Consider the following 17,992-nt stretch of genomic DNA (forward strand, 5'->3'; position numbering starts at 1 on the left):
TAGTCTACCAATAACTAAAATACCCTATGTTTAAAGATTTTAGAACTCCTATAAGTAGCACATCTGACATAAATAATTTGATTAGCATCAATCTAGTAAGATATGTTTAGTATTAAATGGACATACAGCATGATCATTTATTAAAAGCAAGCGTGATTACAATTATTAATTTTTGCTCCATCCCAGTTTCTTTGCTGTGCCTTTCCTACTAAGCAGCACAGGAGAGAAATCATACAACTAACTAGAACAGTGAAAATTTATGATCTCCAAAGTCACTTGGTTTCCTGATGTCTTCTAGTATTTTCCAGGATGTCCCTAATTAGTCCCTCTCTCCTGCTTATCAAATTTTTTATTTCAAAATATCTCTGTTGTCTTTGATCATCCAATCCCACCACTATGTCCGCTTAATTACAGCAAATGACCTCACTTTCAACTTGATAGAGAAAACAGTGATTATTATACACATCCCAGCAAATTCTATTATTCTAATTCTAAATTATTCAAGTTTTAAATTCTATTCAAGTTCTAAGTTCTTTTTAAAAGATTACAATTTATATGGCAAACTATTTGGTTATCATAATCTATTTGCTTCTGTACCTGTCATGCCCTTTTTCATGAAAACGAGTGTTCTCCTATTGGCACCAAAATATTTCATACACTTTTTGGATCTCATAATTTTCAGCTCACTCAGTAGTGTTGATCAACTAATTGTCTCCTGTTCTTGTCATTGGTTGATTTTCCATGAAAATTTATTTCCTATCCTTAAAATTTTCTTTCAAATTTAAATCTGTCTTTTGATCTACCACCGTTTTTCCTGCCTCCCCTTATTTAAACACTACTTGACAGTAGCAAATATTTCTACAAATTGTAACCATTACCTTATTTCCCCACATACCACAGAATTCATTTTTGCATTAATTAATCATATTAAACTCTAACTTTGCATCAGACCCTACACTACACTCTGGAATTATAGTAGCAAATAAAATGGGCAAGGCTTCTCTTCTTTTGGAGGTTATATTCTATTGGTGACAGTCATGTAAATTAAATCATTAAATTAAATAATTAAATCATAGAAATTAAGCAAATATCTCAGGCAGTGATAACGAATATGAGGAATAATAAACTGGGGTAAAGGTTTAGTAAGAAGAGGTGGTAAAGTCCTTTCTGGTACGGAAATATAGAGAGAGACTTGAGGGAGTAAGCATGTGGAAATCAGATAAAAGGCTGCTCCAGAATTAGTGGTTGATACATATGAGCTAAGGCTGGGCCATGTTCACAATCCCATACAATCTGGTATTTACTACCACCCTTTCAACCATCTTAAAAAATGCCTCGCTGAAACAAAAAAAAACAAATGCAATAAAAGACTGTTGAATTCAAACTCCCTGTCGGTATGCAACCTGTCGGTATACAACCTGTCGGTAAGGCAAAGCTAAAATTACCCTTTCATGGTAAGGAAGAATACTGACTTGATAAAGTCTCAGTAGTGTCTTGGGGTATAGAAGGTAAAGTTAGGATATTTATGTGGATTCTTGTTTAAGGTAGGTAGTATTTCAATCTATGGGCTTAATTAGGATTGGTTAAGGAAAATACTGTTAATAGCTGAGGTGTAGTGGGAATAGTGTGGTGCAGGTATTGAATAAGGGTTTTTAAGTGTCTGGGGAAATAAAGGATTGGTTGATGCTATCTAAAAATTGAACAGCTTGATTTTTTAGATAAATGGTTTTTTGCAGACTTCCTGAAATGAACAATAAAGTTATCTGCAACTTTTATCTCTCTAAGCAGGAGTTTTAAAGTCAGGCTGATTAAGACAATGGATTAATAGAGTTTGTTTGTTTGTTTGTTTTTTTAATGAAGAGAGTCAAATATCATGGCCATGTAAGTGTAAACATGTAATATATATTACCTATTACTGTAAGTTATATAGAGATACATGGTTTTGATTCTCAGAGTCTCCTTATCATCATTCTTCACCCTAAGTTCAAGCTAGACCATTAATATCTGAGGACAGAGCTTCACTGTTTTGTAAGATGCCATAGTCGTGTGTCAAGATTCCAGGACTGATTGTTTCAACCTCCACAGTGTTAGATTCCTTTGTTTTTTTTTTTTTGTTGGGTGAATAGTTTTTGAATCGCTGAATGGCACAGAGTTGGCACAGAAATATTTGAGATTCAGAACACGTAAACGACACTGCCACACAAATATGGAGAGAAAGATCATTACCACAATTTGTAGTCCGATTCTTAGCCAGGAGCCCAGAGTATCCATATTAAATAAAAAGAACAGGCCCCATCCCCAATATGAGGACCCTACAAGCCAGAAATGGTAATATTAGACAGATTACTCAATTTTATTATTTTTGTTTGTTTTTCAGACCTGTTAGTTACATTAAAGGTCCTATAGAGATCTTCAGAAAGATACACAGTATTCTTCCTCTAAAGCACCACATGCTTCCCTTTTTGAGGCCAGTTATATAACTAAAGTAGCTCTATTTTCAAATATTATCTGCTCGATTTCATGTACTTCATGGGTGAGGAGTTCATTTGTTTTGTTTTGTTTTTTGTTTTGTTTTGTGTTGGGGGGGTAAGGAGTTCAGTAGCCCTGGTGGCATTTGTCTGACTTTCCTGATATTCTCTTACATACACCTCAGCATCTGCCTACTTTCTAGGTCTCTTGCAAAGCATAAAGTAATGAGTCTGGAAGATAGAGAAAACAATACAGAATTCATCTTGAATTGTTAGGATTTGGTTCTCAAATTTAAATTTTCTTTCTGTTTCTTTCTTCTTGAGTTATCTAATTACCTCATTTTTGTAGAGGGAAAGCTAATGGACCAAATTGATTCTAACTGATGCCATGTCAGGCACTATCCTGAAGTCAGCCATTAGTTTACAGTGATAAGACTTATTTCTTCAGTTTTCAGGTAGCAACTAATGAGCCTTTGTTCTACAAATTCATACCAGTCATCAGGGGTCAAAAACAACCTTTTTTTCCCCCTCAACCCTCTCGCCCCCCCGCCTCCTCACCCACCACCCAGGAGCTAGTCAAATACTGTTGTAATGTTTTGGCACGACTTATTTAGAATTGTCCAGTGCCACACAATAAAATCTTTACCAATAGTACAGCAATAGAGAAGTAGTACATTTTACTTTTAATATCTACAAAATTACAACAGCCTCCAAATATACAAAATCTATTTCTTAATTCTCTTCCAATTTCTGTTTTTGTGAAAGTTCTATCACAATAGCTACCTTTCTCAAAAGTTCCCTTAGCATTAATTCAGTAGAGAAGAAAGCCTACTTTCCTAGGTATAACATGACCGAAGGCTTTAAATTTCTTGCTCTCTTACTTGTAATATTTTCCATCTAAAATATAATCTAACAAATGAGTCCTATTACCCAAGAAACTAACTGTTTCATTACAAAAAAACAAAAAACAAAAAACAAAACTGTTACCAGGGGAAGCTACAGAATTTCCATAAAAAAATTTGTGAAATATCACAAGTCAATTTGGTTGTATGCTTTAACCCATTAATAAGCATATTTGAGCCAGATATTGTATTCAAATCAAGAAAAGATTGAGACAGAAGGCAATATTAAGACTACTAATTTAAAATAATATTAATTAATATTAATATTACTAATCAATTATATTAATATAAAGGACCCTTAAAAGTGAGATAGTTAAGGGTAGCCTTAGATAAGGAAAGCATAAGGATATAAGAAAAATAAAGAATAAATGAATGCAGATTAAACTGTCAATATCTGTGTTAGTATTCCACTGATCTTGGGAAGATGTCTGAATTTACTGTAGTTGTCTAATTGATCTAGAATTACTAGATAAGAGGTATTTCCTTCCAAGAAGTATCTCCTGCTGGAAGGTTCGTAATAATCCTCAGTTTGAGGTTTCTGGTAGGAACCAACTTTTGGCCATTCTTTGAGGAAGAGGATGTATTCCTTTTAATTGAAATATATGGATTCAAAGATCAATTCCTTGGAATGTCACTATTGTACTAATTGTTAATATTTGATAAGATCCTTTCCTTCAAGATTCAAGAGCTTTCTTTCATTGATATTTCTTACTGAACACAGATATCTCTTACTGAACACAAAGTTTTTGGAAATTTAGTAGGAATTTAGGAAAAATCAAACATACCTCTTATTAATTATTATGTGAGTTGCTTCCAGTATTTGCCCGTATCTGTGTGCAACAATAGTGTGGAGCTGAGAATAGGAAATGATATTTCAATATGTATGAATCAGTATATATTAACTCATAATGGAAGAGTTATGAACAGAGGAGTTGTTCATACAGCTAGTGGAAATTGCTTAGGTCAGAAGTACACGAACTACAGTGCACATGCCAAATCTGAGTTGAGGCCTGGTTTTGTACTGTCCCACTCCCAAGCCTAACCTCTTTATGAACATACTCTATCTCAGCACTAGGAAATCATTAAAATCTTTTCACATTTTATAATTACTCTTCCATCAATGCTTAAGTATTACTTTCATTACTCCCATTTCAATCACTATGTGGTTTCTTTTTCTTACTTGGACTCAGACTGATGAGCCTGATTTGTAGTGAATGCAATGAGTTTACTATCTGGGAAGATTTGTCCATATTAAAGGATATTATTTTAGGAGTAAAGTGAGATCCCTTAAAGTAACTCCCACCTAATATTTTCCTGTTTCAGTCTTTACATATGACCCATCAGCAAACATGACTAGGTAATGCTAGGTAATCTAAATGAGTTTCTAAAAACATATTTAAGGCACGGATAACTTGCAAGTAGAGGCTAGATGGTTATCTCTTCATTAGTTATCTCTTCATTGAAGAAGAGATTCAGGACTTAAAATGTTACAATAATGAATAGAAATGTCTTAGAAAGTGAGACAAAATTTCATTGGAGGTAAGTGTATTTATTGTGAAACGTGTATATTCAGTAAGAAGCCAAGAATATACAGCATGAGGAACCATCAATCTTAAAGAAAACCCTAAAACCAAGTTAGCAGATGCATTCAATAGCTTGATATTTCTGGCTATTACCTTTATTCAGGGGCCTCAGAGGGGTGTGTTGTTTCCAAGATTGGACCATAGCTGTGAGAAGGTTTCAACTGGATTTTTGTGGTAACTAAGATCATCAAATATTGGCTCCCATAAAATATCACCCAAACAATTTGTCAGTAATGTGAAGATGAACTTTTTTTCAGCACAATAAGGGAGAGAACTACCCTGATAGATTCTTAGTGTCTTGAAGAAGGTTGGGAAATTTTTGAATATTTGTATTGTTTTGGATTTTACTGTAAGGTGGATCTTCCAACATGAAGGCTTGATTAGAACCAAGAAAGGATCATGAGAGAATAGTTTGGGGTTGGTGGACAAAGCAAGACAAGGATTTTGAGAGAAGATTTTCCAAGAGGCTTATGAATAAACAGTCATTTAATGTTATCTATAGCATGTAGATTGAAGTTTGCTCTTAAAAGAAGGTGTTAAAGAAAACTTTTTCATGATACTTGTTAAAGATGATAAAGTAAACTTTATTAAAGAAAGATTACTATGATGAGGGTTTTACAGCAGGGGAAGCATACTAAAATTTGCACATAACAAGAAAAAATGGGGATTTATAGGTAAGGATCAGAGTGGGAGTCTGTGGATGAAAAATTACCAAGAGGAAAACATCAGGGGAATGGAGGATTCTGGCTAAACCAGTCTGACAGGATTCTTGATGAAGGCAGGCCTGAGTGATAAGATATTCAGTGTGGGCAATGAGGAATTTGATCAGATATGGAAGGTGATCAGATACCCAGGGTGAGAGATTTTTTCACTGAATGACTCAATAAGATTCTTGCTAAAACTGGGCCAAAGGGCCAAGGACAAAGCCCAAAGTCAGGGCCTAGTAGGGAGAGAGCTAAGAGGAGCTGCATGCATGTTTGGTTAAGGAGAAAGTCACTGTCATGGTGGGAAAGGGAGGGTTTTCTACAATAAACAGTGAAGTTGTTGGCAACTTTTTATCTTTCTGAGAAGTCTGAAGTAGTCATCTTAGTTTGAAAAAGATGGTGGGATAATAAAGTCATGTTAATGAATATAGCTGAAAGGTATATAGTATGATTAGTCATATAATAAATTGTGTGGGAGTTGATGCTTTCCGTTTTTCAAAACGTCTGTAAATGAAAGAGGACTTCAGCTACCTCCATTTTAACCTCGGCCTATACTTTCTGACTGAGTTCTCCTTTCCATCTATCTTTTAACTCAGGCAAAAGATTCAGAGGGCAAAATATCCTGTGATGGGAACAGAAACTACCTCCTCATGCAATAGAGACCACCCTGATGCCAGTAAGTCCCCATGTGATTGACCCCAAGAAAATTAACCACTTGACCTTTACTGCCCACCTGCATGTACCCACTGACCTTTATTCCACACTTTCCTTATATAAACCTAGAAGTATTTTTAACACTTTGTAGACAGTCTTTGAGATATTATCCACTGTCTTCCTGGTGTTGGCTTCACTGAAATCAATTCCTTTCTGGTTTCACCATGACTTGTCTCTCTGCCTGTGGATTTTGTCAGCCAGGAGTGGCTCAGCCTAGTCTGGGACCTCTGGAGCCAGGTGTTCTTGCACCCTTGGGCCTCAGTTACATAAATACCATTTGCCAATCCAAATCAAGGGAAGTGAAGAAACCTCTTTATGCTTCACTTCAGGGCATGACAGTGGGGGTGGAGAAAGTCCCTTTAATCCCACCTTGTATCCTATTTTCAGGTTCAGGACCCAGGCCAAAACAGACAAAAAAGCCTAACAGCAATATCCTTTAATAAAAACATGACGATAAGTTCATGAGAACATTACTGGGGTACTCTTCCCCCCACCTCTTTCTAGTCAAATTATCAGGCAACGATTAATATAATTTAATTAATCCAATTAGAAAAGATACTTTCTAACTTGTTGATCTTTAAATTTTATTGTTGTTAACTTTGAAGATTCCTGGCCCAGTTTTTAAAATCATTTGTAAGCTTACCTTTATATTTAAAATTATTATGTGTACAGTTATAGAATTTTGCATTAAACTTGCTATCTTATTTCACACAGCAAATATCTATTTTGACTTTAAGATATTAACTAAATTCAGCATGTCTTATAATATGTGACAGTTTTTAAAGTATGCATCAGTTTATTGCCTTATACAATGATCTTTGACGTTGACAGGGAAGGAAGATCATTTTACTGCAGTATACAGGGCAGGAGCTGAGATATAGGGGGAAAAGTGCCATATCTACGGTCAGTGAAGTATTAAATAATGACATATTGGGAATAGGTATCAGATTATGGAGTTATCCACCTAGTATTCTTTGATTTAGTCATTCTTTACCTATAACTCAGTTCTATAATTTTAAAATTAACATGTCTGAGAAACAAAGCACTGTTCATAGGTGAAGTTTTATAAAATTTGATTTTGTCAAGAGAAACTTGCACACGTAGATGGTAAAATTTAAACTGTACTGAATATAAAGAAAGTGGGCAGATTTCCAGGTTTCCCAGCACTGTAAGATTTCAATAACAACTGCCAATAAAGAAATGAAAGAAGTCTTTTTTTTCCCTTCCTATGGATGTCAAGTTCTTTTTGTAGAACAAAAAGCAGACTAGGATCCTTAATCATTATTATTATTCTTCTAGCATTTAGGTGGATACATGATTAAAATTTTATTTTAATCTGTAGCTCTACTATAGCAAAGCATTTAGAGAACTCATTGAGATGCACAACTCTTTCAGTTTATTCCCATTAGCTAGACATAATCATTGTCAATAAAAATGAGGAAAAAGCAAAATTTGGGTTTTGACATGCAAATAAGTACCATAAGCTCCTCACTCTGCTACAAAATTTATGTATCTCAGCTGTCACAACACCAGTTCCTAAAGTGAAGTAGGTGTGTTGTGGCATCTCTTAATATAGGGATGCTAAAATTTAACAAGGTGTGTGATGTGACAATTTGTATGTGACATGCAAAGCATTCACATAGGCTATTACTTGAATCTAAAGGATTTAGAAGGACAGGTCCAAGAGCAAAGGAATTATCATGCTAAGTCAGAACTATGGTCCATTGAGCATAGCAGTAAGTAGCCAACAGAATTTTCAAATAAGTTTTAGAAGAATAGGTTTCTCCTTTCTCAGTGTTGAAGGTTAGACTCACAGAACATCTGATGCATGGAGAAAAATGATCATCACATTTCAGACTGGATTTCCTAGTGACTCATGCTGGTTATTTCTCACAACCATCTTTTGTAGAGGATTTTATTATAACCATTTAATAGATGAGAAAACTGAAATTCAAAGAAGTTAAGAAATTACCCAAGGTTTCAAAGTGACTAAGTGGCACAGAAAGGATTCAAAGCACATTTGTGTTTTTCACCTAGGAGTTCCCCAATTTCTTCCTTAAAATCATCTTTATCAAGAATGCTTTTCCTCATCACTTTTTTTTTAACTTTAAGCAAGGTTTACACAAAGGTTGTCACATAATTGGATATCTCTCTACTTTGTATACAATTATTCATACTCTCCACAGAAAGGCTGCTTCTTTACTTTTCATCTGGTAATGGCAAGCACTAAAATTCTGATTTTAACAGAATAGTAGTAAAAATGCCCCAGTGGTTTAAGTTGAAAGCAGTACATTGGTACATGGCTCTTGCACTCAGTTATCAGGAATGTGCAGATGTCTTTTTATTCAAAAATATAAAATAAATTTTCCATAGGCATGGGCAATAACAGTAATAAACCATTATATGTTGTCAATAGAAACCAGTAACTGATGGTTACAGTGATTTCCTTAAATATCAGGCTGCCTTTTCTTCAGTCATTTCCTTCTACTGGCTTCTCTGAAGTTATTGTTGAGGAACACTGCCTTGAGCTTCCTCTCACTGTTCATTAATAATGGTAAAGCACTGGAGCACCTGGGTGGATCAGTTGGTTAAGCATCTGCCTTGGGCTCAGGTCATGATCTCAGAGTCCTAGGATCGAGCCCCACATTGGGCTCCCTGCTCAGCAGAGAGCCTGTTTTTCCCTCTCCTCCCCAATGATGCTCTCTCTCCCTATCTCTGTCTCTGTCTGTCTGTCTCTCTCTCTCAAATAAATAAACAAATACTTAAAAAATAATGGTGAAGCACTATTCTAGGGATTAGAACATGCCACCTCCCATACAACCTCCCATTCCACCCACTCTACACATTCTTGGGTCTTTCTCTTCTTTAGGAATTTCAGTGACTACAGCTTCTGCTGTAGTTAGTTAACAGAAAGGCCACTCCAGCAGCATCCAAGAAAGCAGTTCTTACAGCCTTAGTTGGATCAATGATTTCTTTTCCCACCATATTCACAAGATCTCCAAGCATAGTGTCATAATAACGTCTGAGGAACTCTGCATCATTGTCTCAACTATCAATGATCCTTCAACACCTGCATTCTTAGCAATGGTCATTGCAAGAATTTTGAGTGTTCTCTTAATAATTTCTATACCGATTTTTTGAACTTCATTAGCTGGAGTTATTGAATCCAAGGCAGGAATGCACTGAAGCAGGTCACAACCCCCTCCCAGAGCAATGCATTTTTCAACAGCAGTTCATGTAGCATTGAGGGTATCTGTAACTCTTTCATTCACTTCAACATCACTTGTTCCACCAAACTTCAGCACAGCTACTCCATCTGAGTTTTGCCAGACAGTCATCCAGCTTTTCCTTTTCATATTTTCTAGTTGTGATATATAACTGCTCAATGATTTCCTTGAATACATTTTTCAATTTGAGCCTTCTCACCCTTTCCTTTTGAAAGCATGGCGTCATCATTGGTCACAATGACCTCTCCAACTTTTCCTAAGTTGTGAGGTCAGTTCTCCTCCAAACATTGCACCACGAGTAGCAATAGCTGTGTCACCAAAACCTGGAGCTTTGACTGCCACAACCTGAAGACCAACTTCTAGCCTACTCAAAATGAGTGTACTCAGAGCTTCTCCATTAACATCTTCAACAATGATTACCGAGGGCTTACAGTGAGCATTGGCAATTTTAAGAGCAGGTATGATGGACTGGACACTAGAAATTTTCTTTTCACTCAGTAGAACATAGGCATCTTGGAATTCACATTGCTGACCTTTTGATGTTTTAATAAAGTATGGAGAAATATAATCTCCATCAGATTTCAAGCCTTCAATAATTTCTAAATCATCATTTAGTGTTTTCCCCATTCTTTACCGTAATGACACCCTGTCTTCCAAACTCTTTCATTGCATCAGAAATGACGTTGCCAATTTCTTTGTCTCCATTTAAAAATCATAACACCCTGAGCAATTTCTTCAGGTGTCACTGAAGACTGCTTCTTAAGTTCAGCAGTTGCAGGATCAAGAGCTAATAACACACCTCTCCTGATTTCCACAGGATTAACACCTTTGCTAATCTTGAAGTTTTCCTTGGCAATAGAAGATGCCAGGACAGTGGTGGGAGTAGTGCCATCCCCAGCCTTTTCAAAAGTGTTATTGGCAACATCTTGAACAAGTTTAGTGCCAATATTTTTATATGTATCTTTTAAGTCAATTGCCTTTGCAATAGTCACACCATCTTGTGTTACTTTGGGACTTCCCCAACTCTGTTCAGTAATCACTGTTCTTCCCTTCGGCTCCATTCTAGGGGCTACAACATTGGCTAAAAGTTCTATACCTTGAAGCATTAAGGCTCAAACATCTGCACCAAATTTTATACCTTTGGCATAGGTGCAAGTGAGGTGAAGAGACAGTGCTCTGGACATTGGTCTAATTTGATGAAAGACTGTGGGTAATAGAAAAACTTTTTCAAGGCATTGTCAGGGCATGTGGGCAGTGAGACAGGCCATTGGAGGGTAGTAGATGGCTCTTCCCCATCATCTTAATTTGACTGAAACTTAATTTCTCTATGAACTATCTAGATAAATATCTAATATCTATGTATCTTTTCCCATAAAACTGTCTCTAATTTCCTACAAATTAGTTAACGCCTCTCTTTGGTGATCTTGTTATGGGGTCCTCTAATGCAATGGTCAAGAAAATTTTCTTGAGATGCTTACAGTGCAATTCACTAACTTTATTTAAGTAGCACAGAGACAGGACCTGTGGGCAGAAAGAGCTGCACTTTTTGCTGTATGCGGCTGGTTGTTAAATGCTTAGTAATCAAAGGGAAGGGGGCATGCAGGGAGTATCAGATTACAAAAGTTTCTTCAAATTTCTTTGAATTTCTTCTTATAAAACTACTTTTGCAAGATTCCTCTGGTGCTTATCATTCAGGTTGATATTAACTATTAGTGCAGTACACAGACAATCATGAGATCCTTAAAGACTGTAGCAACCAGCATGTATTTGATTCTTATCAAAACTATACAGGCTTTGGGTCAGCCTTCCGGGCTAAGAGTAAACATTTTCCTGCTTCTGTCCCTCATACTCCTAATACTATATTAAAGACTTTTCATAATAGTTAAGCTTATCTCCCCATCTCCCTCACTCGAAAGTGTGTTCCTTGGTGGCTAGAATATTCAGTCTCAAGTCCTTAATCATGATTACACTCTGGTTGGTTAACATAGGTTTGCCACATGGTAGGTGCTCAAAAGAAGTTTAATTTATGAATGAATGAACTCATTTCTGAATTATATTGGTGGAAAAGCTTTACCACTTTTATTAGCTCTAGTAAATTTTAATGATTGATTTCAAAATGTGAAATATCGCAATTAATGTGGTCTGATCAAGACTTACATGATGGAGCACCTGGTTGGCTTAGTCAGTTAAGTGTCTGCCTTCAGCCTAGGTCATGATCCCAGGGTCCTGGGATAGAGCCCTGCATTGGGATCCCTGTTCAGCAGGGAGCCTGCTTCTCCCTCTCCCTCTGCCTGCCACTCCCCCTGCTTGTGCTCTCTCCCACTCTGTCAAAAAATAAATAAAATCTTACAAAAAAAGAAAGAAAGAAAGAAAGAAAGAAAGAAAGAAAGAAAGAAAGAAAGAAAAAAAGAAAGAAAAAGAAAGAAAAGAAAAGAAACTTAAAAAAAAAAGACTTACATGACTCATCATGTAAAGTTTCCCCCTTTAGTTACACTAGGACACTTGGTCCCCCCCCCCCGATTGTTATTTTCCATGTTACTCACGGATGAGTAACTCCAGCCTACATTAACTCTCTTATCCTTAACCTACCATAGCACATGGAGTTTCCAGCAAACAATTAAGGGCTTGATATTCATGACCCTGTGCTATTTTAAACATGTATTTTTGTGTGGGTAGATGTACTTTTTTAGTATAGATAGCAGGAAAAAATGAGTCAGGTTAAGTACTGAATATTTATACCAAATATTCTGAACAGAATGCTGCAGAATTGTATTGAGTAGTAGTGTTAACTTCATCATCAGACACATTTGAAATTCAGCTTATTGTATTAAGACAGATGAAAATCTCCTGAGCCTCACTTTTCCTATATAAAAATAGGAAAAAAAATGTAAGTGCTGTTCAGAGTTGTCTGGGAAATTAAATAATGTAATGCATGTGGAACTCTGTACCACACAGATGGTACTCAATGTTAGGCTCCTTTCTCACACTTTTTTCCCTTTTAAAAAGGTCTCTTCAGATAGCCTCTTCAGATAGTGGTAGAAGAAGGCAAAATAAGTATTGTTGATTTTTTTCCTGTTTTTATTTTTAACTTTTTCGTTTGGTTCTACACACTATTGAATTATTGATATTCTCCTCACTTTCATTTTTCCCCTCAAAACTTTATATCAAATGTGCTCACTGTGTCTCTGGCTGGAGCTGGGCCAGAGTGAATGTGTGGGAGGCTCAGGTTCTGTTCTTCCTGCTGTTGTTCCTTCAATATTTCTTTCTTTGAGCAGATTCTCATGATTTATCTCATTCGTACTCCATGTTCTTAGAGTTCTCGTTTCCGTCTCTACATTTATCTTTTTAGGTGCCTGAAACACCTCCTACCACAGCCCAAATTTTTCACAGCTTTCTCTCAGCATGTACCCTTCATTTGCAAACAAGGAAAAATACTTTGATTTTCAAAAAACAAAGCAGTGCAAGTCACAGGGCAATTATCATTTATAGCTCCTAATCTTGCTCAGAGGCACCAAACGTAATTGACAGAGCAGCCCCAGTCCTTTCTACAAGGCCAGCTAAATGATAATTCCCAAAATAGTTCAAAGGCATGTTGTCTTAGCTACATTGTGCCAAAATTTCCTCACTTTTACATAAAGGCAAGTTAAAGGATTTGAGATTTTTCTTGGTTTTCAATTTTTGATGGCCTTTAAAGTTATGCTTTGGAAATTGAGAAGACACAAAGTTAGGCAAGAGAAATTTTGTTGCAGGAGAGGGATGTGATTCCAAAAATTGGGCAGAGAAATTCAATTAAAAATAATTTCTGTGTGTTGCCATGTGTGTTTAAACTCTGCAGTCTAGTTATGATTACATTTGACTATCCCAGGAGATGTTATTCCCATTACAAGCAGAAAATACATCTTTTTTTTTTTAAAGACTTTATTTATTTATTTGACAGAGATAGAGACAGCCAGCGAGAGAGGGAACACAANTCCATTACAAGCAGAAAATACATCTTTTTTTTTTAAAGACTTTATTTATTTATTTGACAGAGATAGAGACAGCCAGCGAGAGAGGGAACACAAGCAGGAGGAGTGGGAGAGGAAGAAGCAGGCTCACAGCAGAAGAGCCTGATGTGGGGCTCGATCCCATAACGCCGGGACCACGCCCTGAGCCGAAGGCAGACACCTAACCGCTGTGCCACCCAGGCGCCCCAGAAAATACATCTTATTAACCACAGTTAGCATGTGTAATGGAACAGGAAAAAATTTAGCCCCCACAAGGGGCTTCCCTTGATCTGACACATGACATACACTCATTTCCTACCCCTCCACCCCTGTTATTGTGTTCCCACTACCAAATGTGGTTCATAACAAGTGCTCAAAAATTATTACTGAATGATTGAATCAATGAACCTGAAGAACTTGTTACCATATTAGGAATTGGCATTAAACCACAATACGCCTTCTTATTTACGTGACTTTTAGGAAATTTTACCAAAAAATTAGTAGAGGCTTTTTAAAAGTATCTTGATAGGAAAAAAAATTGAATTAGTCAGAAGCAGCTAGTTGAAGCTGTTTTGTTTTAGATATAAGTCATAAATAGTAGCAATAAAACCTAAAAAAGTTGGGAAGGTCTCTATGACTTTCTTTTTATCACTTCAGATATTTACTCTTACTTTCTGTCCCTGACTGCCCTGTAACTTCAGCAACATCAGAGTAAGGGAAATTTACTCTCACCTGCTGGGTGCCAGACTTTTTTATGTAAGCCATAAGAAGTCCACAGATTGTACAAACATTCTTTAAAATGGCACCATGCTGACCCTACACACTGACTTACAGCCTCTCTCAGGAGTGTAGTGACTGTCCTACTGGGATGCCTTAGAGGCTGAAAGTGGCCCATTGTAAAGCACAGTGAATTATTTACAGTTACCAAATATGCTCACTTAGCAAAATGAGATCCCAAGTCAAAAAAACAAAAAAAAAAACTAAAACAAAACAAACAAAAACCCCAAAGACAACCTCTCATACTCAGTTACATTCCAAATCTAGAAATGGATTAAAAATGTAAATTTTTAGGCAGTTGAAATATCTAAGTTTTACTGATATTTTAAGCTACTGTTTTTTAATAATTCAAAAATTGCAAGTGAAAGGTGAACAATTACGTGTAAAAAATCTACTTAGGAAAAACAAGAAGTGTTCAACATAAATTATAGTTAAAAATAAAATATTCAAGCTGATAGACACCAATTTAAATTTTTTTGATTCACTTGATGTTAAAAAGATACCTTCTATTGGGGCGCCTGGGTGGCTCAGTCGTTAAGCATCTGCCTTTGGCTCAGGGCGTGATCCTCGTGTCCTGGGATCGAGCCCCACCTCGGACTCCTCTGCTGGGAGCCTGCTTCTTCCTTTCCCACTCCCCCTGCTTGTGTTCCCTCTCTCACTGGCTGTCTCTCTCTCTCTGTCAAATAAATAAATAAAATCTTAAAAAAAAAGATACCTTCTATAAAAATAACTGGTATAATTGAAATAAAACTACACTACCAAAATTTGGTAGTGTTCTATATACTAATAGTGTTTCTATATACAAATACTAACAAAATAGCAGAATGAAAATTTAAGAAAACAATTCCATTTACAATTCTACCAAAAATAATAAAATGCCCAAAGGGGTTAAAGACCTGTCCCCTGAAAACTATAAAACATTGATGAAAGAAATTGAAGACGATACCAATGGAAAGATATTCCATGCTCATGGATTGGAAGAATTAATATTATTAAAATATCCACACTACACAAAGCAATCTACAGATTCAGTGGAATCTCTATCAAGATACAAATAGCATTTTTCACAAACTAGAAAATATAATATTAAAATTTGTATGGAACCACAAACGACCCTGAATGACCAAAGCAATGTTGAGAAAGAACAAAGCTGGAGGTCTCAGAAACACAGATTTTAAGATATACTACAAAGCTGTAGTAATCAGCGGTATAGTACTGGCATAAAAATAGACACAGAATGGAGTCTAGAAAGAAATCTACACTTATATGGTTAATTAATCTACAACAAAGGAGGTAAGAATTTGCAATGCAAAAATACAGTTTCTTTAATAAATAGTGCTTGAAAACCGGACCATTTTCTATAACACTATACACAAAAATAAACTCAAAATGGATTAAAGATGCAATGTGAGACCTGAAAGTATAAAAATCCTAGCAAAAAAGAATTTCTCTGATATCAGCCATAGCAACATTTTTCTAAATATGCCTTCTTAAGCAAGAGAAACAAAAGCAACAATAAACTGTTGGGACCACGTTAAAAGAAAAAAAAAACTTTTGCACAGTGAAGGAAACCATCAACAAAACGAAAAAGGCAACTTATTGAATGGGAGAAGATATGTATCTGGTAAGGGGCTATGTCCAAAATATATAAAGAATTTACACAACTCAACATCATAAAAACAATTCAATTGAAAAATGGGCAGAGAACCTAAATAAGCACTTTTCAAAGAAGACATACAGATGGCCAACAGACAGCATGAATGATGCTCAGCATCATTAATCATCAGGAAAATGCAAATCAAACCACAATGAGATATAACTTCACACGTACCAGAATGGCTAGAATTCAAAAGACAAGAAATAACAAGTGTTGCCAAAGATGTGGAGAAAAAGGAACAGTTATACACTGTTGGTGGGAATGTAAATTGGTACAATCAATGTGGAAAACATTATGGAATTTCCTCAAAAAATTAAAAGTAGAAATACCAAATACCAATACTTCCACTACTGGGTATTTATCTAAAGAAAATGAAAACACTAATTCAAAAAGATATATTCACTCCTTTGTTTATTGTAGCATTATTTACAATAGCCAAGATGTATAAGTATCTGAGCATCTGTCAATGAAGGGATAAGGAATAGTTATATATATATCACATATATATATATAATATATATATGTGATATATATATATATAATATAAATAATATATGATATATATATATAATGCAGCCATAAAAAATAACATCTCAATTGACACAACATAAATGGACCTAGTGTATTATGCTAAGTGAAATAAATCAGACTGAGGAAGACAAATACCATATGATTTCACTCATATATGGAAACTTAAAAAACAAATAAAAAACAGAATCAGATCTATAAATACAGAGAACAAACTGATGGTTGTCAGAAAGGAGGTGTGTGGAGGGGATGGGTAAAATAGATGAGGGGAGCAGGTGCCACAGTTTTCCAGTTATGGAAAAAATAAGTCATGGGAATAAAAGGCACAGCATGAGGAATATAGTCAATGATAGTGTTGTATGGTGACAGATGAACGGTTACTTGTGGTGAGAATAACATAACATATAAACTTGTTGAATCACTATGTCATATGCCTGAAACTATGTAACATTGTGTCTCAACTATACTCAAAACAAAATTTAAAATGTAATTCGTAGGCACAGATTTTTATAGAAACCCAAATAGTGTTCCACTTACAGAGTGAAAACAAGGATGTTTTATGAGGAAGTGAATAAACTCAGCTGTACTACAAAGGCTCACCATGAATAACAAAGACACCCCTAAATTCCAAAAATTTAGTCTTCTTTCCAGGAACCTTGAACAAAAACAAGTCAAATTCCTTATCATACAGTACTACTTAAGAGATTTGTTGTGAGATTTATGCTTTTATAACTGTGGTATATGGGAGGCATGTAATAAATGATTTTAAAAAAAGAAAAGAAATAACATCACACTCGGATGGTAACCTGATGGATAGATGACCAGGAATTCTTTTAATCTGATGATCCATAAAAATAGAACCTCATATTCTGTAACCTGATACAGCACAGAATCCTTTATACCGAACTAAAGTAGACACCTGAGTGCTGATATGGCAGTGACCCTAGAATAATAGTTTAAAAGGCAAAGGCCTCAGTTCTGAGCTTTTCTATCATGGTGGGTTTCTTAATTAATATTAAGCTATGTTGGCTGACAAGCCTGGGTATGCATGAAGAACTGAGACATCAAAGCATTTTGTTCATTCATTTGTTTCCTTATCTGTTCTGCCCGTTTGCCTGTTTGGTTGTAAATTGAAGCAAACCTGAACTGAGCCTAAATTGCATTCCAACCAATCTTTGATTAAACACAAGCTTTGTGATGTGGCTTGACTCACTGGCTTTTGTTATCACCATGGTTTACTTCCTATAAGACTTTAGTGGTGCTACTCCTAACTCTCTGAACCTTAGTTTCCTTACTATGAAGTAGATATAATATCTTTCTACATTTGCCACAGGATATGTGTATTACACAAAACAATGCATATTAAAGTGCTTAGAAAATAACAAGATAGTATACCATATATTAGTATGCATATTCTTATATTAGTATACTACATTTTTACATAGA

General features: G+C 35.6%; 1 pseudogene; it reads right to left on the reverse strand.

The window, feature by feature from the left end:
• Nucleotides 1-9,166: 9,166 nt before the first annotated feature.
• Nucleotides 9,167-17,992, reverse strand: part of LOC100467186 — a 57,149-nt pseudogene continuing 48,323 nt past the window's right edge.

Source organism: Ailuropoda melanoleuca, chromosome 8 (assembly GCF_002007445.2).
Source record: "Ailuropoda melanoleuca isolate Jingjing chromosome 8, ASM200744v2, whole genome shotgun sequence".
Taxonomy (NCBI): domain Eukaryota; kingdom Metazoa; phylum Chordata; class Mammalia; order Carnivora; family Ursidae; genus Ailuropoda; species Ailuropoda melanoleuca.